This window comes from Chiloscyllium punctatum, chromosome 16, assembly GCF_047496795.1.
Source record: "Chiloscyllium punctatum isolate Juve2018m chromosome 16, sChiPun1.3, whole genome shotgun sequence".
Lineage (NCBI taxonomy): Eukaryota > Metazoa > Chordata > Chondrichthyes > Orectolobiformes > Hemiscylliidae > Chiloscyllium > Chiloscyllium punctatum.
Window position 1 is genome coordinate 90818572 of NC_092754.1, and position 7303 is coordinate 90825874.

The 7303-nt window shown below is 46.4% G+C and overlaps 3 non-coding genes across 3 annotated transcripts; all 3 read left to right on the top strand.

The window, feature by feature from the left end:
• The first annotated feature begins 122 nt into the window (after window positions 1–122).
• trnal-cag (transfer RNA leucine (anticodon CAG)) lies at window positions 123–204 on the top strand. Its single transcript has one exon. It is a non-coding gene; the product is annotated as a tRNA-Leu (tRNA).
• Window positions 205–1729: 1525 nt separating this feature from the next.
• trnav-cac (transfer RNA valine (anticodon CAC)) lies at window positions 1730–1802 on the top strand. The gene has a single exon. It is a non-coding gene; the product is annotated as a tRNA-Val (tRNA).
• A 3256-nt stretch (window positions 1803–5058) lies between these two features.
• Window positions 5059–5131, top strand: trnav-cac (transfer RNA valine (anticodon CAC)). The gene has a single exon. It is a non-coding gene; the product is annotated as a tRNA-Val (tRNA).
• Window positions 5132–7303: the final 2172 nt, after the last annotated feature.

The window sequence follows — 7303 nt, forward strand, 5'->3', positions numbered from 1 at the left end:
GCACATCCCAGCAGCTGTGCGAGTCGGAGAGGGATCATGGAAACATTTCATGTGACTTGGCATCTGTTGTTATGCAGGAGAGCACAGTTGGAAACGCAAGAAAATGGTGCGCGCGGCCGGCTGGTAGTGTGGCCGAGCGGTCGAAGGCGCTGGATCCAGGTTCCAGTCTCGAAAGGGGCGTGGGTTCGAATCCCACCACTGCCATTTCTGCAGATCAACTCCAACGCTGCAGCTTTTTTGTTAAAATGCTGTTTCTGTCCCCACTGTATTGATGTTGAAAACAAAAGTAAAATGGCTTTGCTTCCCGGGGAATTAACTGTGGTGTGGGATAGTGCCGAATATTTCAAAGTGTCTCTGTCTGTCATGATCGTGTTCGCCTCCCGCGCAGAAAATCGCAAGCAGCTGTGCTGTTCCAGGCAAGTTGAGCTTGTACTGGAACCGAATGGAGACCGGTATTTCATCGCTGTTGTGAAACAAAGTCCTGGGGTGACTCGACTCGTCGTTATTTGGTTTTTCGGCCAATGGGAAAATCGTTCCAACGAATTTCGATGTGATATGTTGTTGAATTTCTCCCATTTCCTTCGTTTCCGTCCTGGAGACATCGGAAGGGAAAGGTAATCTAATCGAGACTGTGATTGGTGAAATTCACTTTTTATGGCCCATTCTTATTAGGTTCTTTCTTTCTCTCTTTTCAGTATTGTCTGGGAAGTGGTGGTTCCCTAAGGCTGCAGTATGTGTGAAAGAGTAGTTTGGAATTGTCCTGTTGTTAGTTGTGAGATTACTTTATAAATCATGCCCTCGGACTGTCTCACATTTAGCATTCATGCATCTCTGTGTCTGAAAATGCATTAGGTATGCCAGCTTTGTTTGTGTTCCGTGTTAAATGCTTTCTGTTTTGCGATTCGCTCAATACTTTACGAGTTAACAGCGTTTCTGAGGAAACTTCCAGCTGCAAAAGTCCTTAACTGAGGATCTGGGAAAATTTCACAGAGTATGGTCAGTCGGAGCAAAAGTAAGGAAGTCGTTCCTTTCTGCAGTGTTTCGCAATACTACCTTTCCCGTGAGCATCGAACACAGTAAAGGATTGTGCCACAGACTGCGACGGCAAGCTCCGCTAAAAAGTAATCCTTTAAAGCAGGTGTAAGCAACACAACGTTTTTGGGGGACACCGCGTGGAAACAGATACTTCGGTGTATCTCGTCCATGCTCAGCACATAGCCAAATATAAACAAGTCCGGTTCCCCAGTATTTGGCCCCAAACCCTCTCAACCCATCCTATCCAGAAACTCATGCAATTTTCTGAGCCTCCTCCGCTTCCTCTGGGAGCTCATTCCATACACGCACAACCTTCGGTGTGGGAAATGTGCCTCAGGTCCTTTGTCAATTTCAGCCCACTCACCTTAAACCTATGCTCTCGAGTTTTCAACTCACCCCAACTTGGGTAAAACACGTAAATACTCAGTTTCCAACCCTTCCATTAGATCATGTCGCAGTCGTTACGCTGCAGGGAAAGTCGTCCCAGCCTAGTCGACCTCGCCCTACGGTCCAAACATTGACCACATCCTTGTCTATATTTTATCATCAATTTCACGTGTCTTTTTTTTATGTTTTGAAGATGTCAATTACGCTGGACAACAACGAGCTATTGGAAACAGAAAGGTGAAACGAAGAATGGCTTCAACTTTCAGTGCTGGATGCCCCTGAGCTGCCGGATGGGCGGCTGCGGCTTGTTTCTGTAGTGTAGTGGTCATCACGTTCGCCTCACACGCGAAAGGTCCCCAGTTGGAAACTGGGCAGAAACTGCTTTGATCTTCATCGGCAGCCTTTTACATGGACAAGAACGGTGCTTTCTTGCTTGCTTTCCCATCTGCAAACCTGCCTTCGAAGTTGCTTGAACAAATCTGCTCGCGTAGTGAAATGTAATGCAATTCCATTTAATGACTGTGCAAAGAATTGTAAAGTTTTTATCCAAACTGGTTCTGATCATATGCAATTCTGTTTGAGAGTGTAGTTACCCCCTTCTGATTCTTCTACGAAAAGCAGTACCGCATTTGCATTCCTTGCGCAGGCGGCTCGGTTCAAAGACAGGGAAGAAGCTGATGCGCTGGTGTCACAGTGCACCACGGATTCCTGAACTTGTCTGTCTGTTAAATGTACCCCAAAGGCGTCTCTGAAAGGCCTCGTTTGGAAGCTGTCTGTCGTTATTCAACGTACGAGAATTGGCACCAGAGGTCCTGAATCATGTTTTGGAGCAGTTCGCACTTGAGTGGCTCTTTCAATCAGCAACAGCAATGAAAGAAATTACACTCTCAGAGGAACCTCTGGACCTGTGCTTTCATGGTGTCGCTAGTATTAAGGTGCGCCCCGAGACCTAAGCCACGTTGGAACTGAAACGGAGGAATCGACAGAGAGGTTACAGAATGACATCGCATCCATTTGGTTTTCTTGAAATCACTGAGGAGCAGGAAAATGTAAACGGCGAAGTCGAGTGGGGAAGTCAGGCAGTTGCAGCTCTGGAGAAACTCCTTCTTTGTGACTCACTCAGCAACCAGACACGTGAAGGTGACTCAGAGGCGTGAGAGCTCTTCACATCGAGAACAAAAAGCAATCAAGGGCAGTTAGCACCTCTTCCGGAGTGGGGGTGGGGTGAGGTAATTACCTTTTGACTTTGTTACTATGTTGAGAAACTGCCTTTTAGATTGAGGTGAACAGAAAATGCATTTCTAATAAGCACCATGGAATTGAGCAAAATTTATTGAGTCGCTTCTCGTCGATTCCCACACAGGTTTCCAACTCAGTTGCTATCCATGTGGCTGATGTCCAGGAGTGAACATCTCTGCAGCAAATTGCACGGTTAGGGTAAAAGGCAAGGAAAGTGGCATCTAGAACTGGCTCCGAGGTCAGAGCATCCTCACAATGCGATCTGTCGTTCTCGAATAGGAATGCGACCTCCGGTTTTAGGGTGGAGTACATTGTTTGGGACTCTTTTTCTGCAAAACAGACACAGTGACTGAAATTACGCTGCACGGTATGATGTGGAACACGGCTTTGTGCATTTTCCCTGTAGTCCGGTGTGCTTCATGTTCCGCGTAAACGTGAAACTTGCCCTGTTTCAAGCAATGGGTGAAATCATTTAGCAAAGCAAGAATCGAAATTGCAGTAATGTCAAGCAGCTCGTGGTTATTTGACCAAATCATAACCGAACATATATTCTCAAAGATACATTTGGAGCTGAAAGGAGTCTGAGAAGATAGACTCAGCTTACCATTGATTTTTGTCTGGATTGATGGGCTCTCATTATCTGCTGCGAAATTGATATTGTAGACGGGCACATCCCAGCAGCTGTGCGAGTCGGAGAGGGATCATGGAACCATTTTCATGTGACTTGGCATCTGTTGTTATGCAGGAGAGCACAGTTGGAAACGCAAGAAAATGGCGCGCGCGGCCGGCTGGTAGTGTGGCCGAGCGGTCTAAGGCGCTGGATCCAGGTTGCAGTCTCGAAAGGGGCGTGGGTTCGAATCCCACCACTGCCATTTCTGCAGATCAACTCCAACGCTGCAGCTTTTTTGTTAAAATGCTGTTTCTGTCCCCACTGTATTGATGTTGAAAACAAAAGTAAAATGGCTTTGCTTCCCGGGGAATTAACTGTGGTGTGGGATAGTGCCGAATATTTCAAAGTGTCTCTGTCTGTCATGATCGTGTTCGCCTCCCGCGCAGAAAATCGCAAGCAGCTGTGCTGTTCCAGGCAAGTTGAGCTTGTACTGGAACCGAATGGAGACCGGTATTTCATCGCTGTTGTGAAACAAAGTCCTGGGGTGACTCGACTCGTCGTTATTTGGTTTTTCGGCCAATGGGAAAATCGTTCCAACGAATTTCGATGTGATATGTTGTTGAATTTCTCCCATTTCCTTCGTTTCCGTCCTGGAGACATCGGAAGGGAAAGGTAATCTAATCGAGACTGTGATTGGTGAAATTCACTTTTTATGGCCCATTCTTATTAGGTTCTTTCTTTCTCTCTTTTCAGTATTGTCTGGGAAGTGGTGGTTCCCTAAGGCTGCAGTATGTGTGAAAGAGTAGTTTGGAATTGTCCTGTTGTTAGTTGTGAGATTACTTTATAAATCATGCCCTCGGACTGTCTCACATTTAGCATTCATGCATCTCTGTGTCTGAAAATGCATTAGGTATGCCAGCTTTGTTTGTGTTCCGTGTTAAATGCTTTCTGTTTTGCGATTCGCTCAATACTTTACGAGTTAACAGCGTTTCTGAGGAAACTTCCAGCTGCAAAAGTCCTTAACTGAGGATCTGGGAAAATTTCACAGAGTATGGTCAGTCGGAGCAAAAGTAAGGAAGTCGTTCCTTTCTGCAGTGTTTCGCAATACTACCTTTCCCGTGAGCATCGAACACAGTAAAGGATTGTGCCACAGACTGCGACGGCAAGCTCCGCTAAAAAGTAATCCTTTAAAGCAGGTGTAAGCAACACAACGTTTTTGGGGGACACCGCGTGGAAACAGATACTTCGGTGTATCTCGTCCATGCTCAGCACATAGCCAAATATAAACAAGTCCGGTTCCCCAGTATTTGGCCCCAAACCCTCTCAACCCATCCTATCCAGAAACTCATGCAATTTTCTGAGCCTCCTCCGCTTCCTCTGGGAGCTCATTCCATACACGCACAACCTTCGGTGTGGGAAATGTGCCTCAGGTCCTTTGTCAATTTCAGCCCACTCACCTTAAACCTATGCTCTCGAGTTTTCAACTCACCCCAACTTGGGTAAAACACGTAAATACTCAGTTTCCAACCCTTCCATTAGATCATGTCGCAGTCGTTACGCTGCAGGGAAAGTCGTCCCAGCCTAGTCGACCTCGCCCTACGGTCCAAACATTGACCACATCCTTGTCTATATTTTATCATCAATTTCACGTGTCTTTTTTTTATGTTTTGAAGATGTCAATTACGCTGGACAACAACGAGCTATTGGAAACAGAAAGGTGAAACGAAGAATGGCTTCAACTTTCAGTGCTGGATGCCCCTGAGCTGCCGGATGGGCGGCTGCGGCTTGTTTCTGTAGTGTAGTGGTCATCACGTTCGCCTCACACGCGAAAGGTCCCCAGTTGGAAACTGGGCAGAAACTGCTTTGATCTTCATCGGCAGCCTTTTACATGGACAAGAACGGTGCTTTCTTGCTTGCTTTCCCATCTGCAAACCTGCCTTCGAAGTTGCTTGAACAAATCTGCTCGCGTAGTGAAATGTAATGCAATTCCATTTAATGACTGTGCAAAGAATTGTAAAGTTTTTATCCAAACTGGTTCTGATCATATGCAATTCTGTTTGAGAGTGTAGTTACCCCCTTCTGATTCTTCTACGAAAAGCAGTACCGCATTTGCATTCCTTGCGCAGGCGGCTCGGTTCAAAGACAGGGAAGAAGCTGATGCGCTGGTGTCACAGTGCACCACGGATTCCTGAACTTGTCTGTCTGTTAAATGTACCCCAAAGGCGTCTCTGAAAGGCCTCGTTTGGAAGCTGTCTGTCGTTATTCAACGTACGAGAATTGGCACCAGAGGTCCTGAATCATGTTTTGGAGCAGTTCGCACTTGAGTGGCTCTTTCAATCAGCAACAGCAATGAAAGAAATTACACTCTCAGAGGAACCTCTGGACCTGTGCTTTCATGGTGTCGCTAGTATTAAGGTGCGCCCCGAGACCTAAGCCACGTTGGAACTGAAACGGAGGAATCGACAGAGAGGTTACAGAATGACATCGCATCCATTTGGTTTTCTTGAAATCACTGAGGAGCAGGAAAATGTAAACGGCGAAGTCGAGTGGGGAAGTCAGGCAGTTGCAGCTCTGGAGAAACTCCTTCTTTGTGACTCACTCAGCAACCAGACACGTGAAGGTGACTCAGAGGCGTGAGAGCTCTTCACATCGAGAACAAAAAGCAATCAAGGGCAGTTAGCACCTCTTCCGGAGTGGGGGTGGGGTGAGGTAATTACCTTTTGACTTTGTTACTATGTTGAGAAACTGCCTTTTAGATTGAGGTGAACAGAAAATGCATTTCTAATAAGCACCATGGAATTGAGCAAAATTTATTGAGTCGCTTCTCGTCGATTCCCACACAGGTTTCCAACTCAGTTGCTATCCATGTGGCTGATGTCCAGGAGTGAACATCTCTGCAGCAAATTGCACGGTTAGGGTAAAAGGCAAGGAAAGTGGCATCTAGAACTGGCTCCGAGGTCAGAGCATCCTCACAATGCGATCTGTCGTTCTCGAATAGGAATGCGACCTCCGGTTTTAGGGTGGAGTACATTGTTTGGGACTCTTTTTCTGCAAAACAGACACAGTGACTGAAATTACGCTGCACGGTATGATGTGGAACACGGCTTTGTGCATTTTCCCTGTAGTCCGGTGTGCTTCATGTTCCGCGTAAACGTGAAACTTGCCCTGTTTCAAGCAATGGGTGAAATCATTTAGCAAAGCAAGAATCGAAATTGCAGTAATGTCAAGCAGCTCGTGGTTATTTGACCAAATCATAACCGAACATATATTCTCAAAGATACATTTGGAGCTGAAAGGAGTCTGAGAAGATAGACTCAGCTTACCATTGATTTTTGTCTGGATTGATGGGCTCTCATTATCTGCTGCGAAATTGATATTGTAGACGGGCACATCCCAGCAGCTGTGCGAGTCGGAGAGGGATCATGGAACCATTTTCATGTGACTTGGCATCTGTTGTTATGCAGGAGAGCACAGTTGGAAACGCAAGAAAATGGCGCGCGCGGCCGGCTGGTAGTGTGGCCGAGCGGTCTAAGGCGCTGGATCCAGGTTGCAGTCTCGAAAGGGGCGTGGGTTCGAATCCCACCACTGCCATTTCTGCAGATCAACTCCAACGCTGCAGCTTTTTTGTTAAAATGCTGTTTCTGTCCCCACTGTATTGATGTTGAAAACAAAAGTAAAATGGCTTTGCTTCCCGGGGAATTAACTGTGGTGTGGGATAGTGCCGAATATTTCAAAGTGTCTCTGTCTGTCATGATCGTGTTCGCCTCCCGCGCAGAAAATCGCAAGCAGCTGTGCTGTTCCAGGCAAGTTGAGCTTGTACTGGAACCGAATGGAGACCGGTATTTCATCGCTGTTGTGAAACAAAGTCCTGGGGTGACTCGACTCGTCGTTATTTGGTTTTTCGGCCAATGGGAAAATCGTTCCAACGAATTTCGATGTGATATGTTGTTGAATTTCTCCCATTTCCTTCGTTTCCGTCCTGGAGACATCGGAAGGGAAAGGTAATCTAATCGAGACTGTGATTGGTGAAAT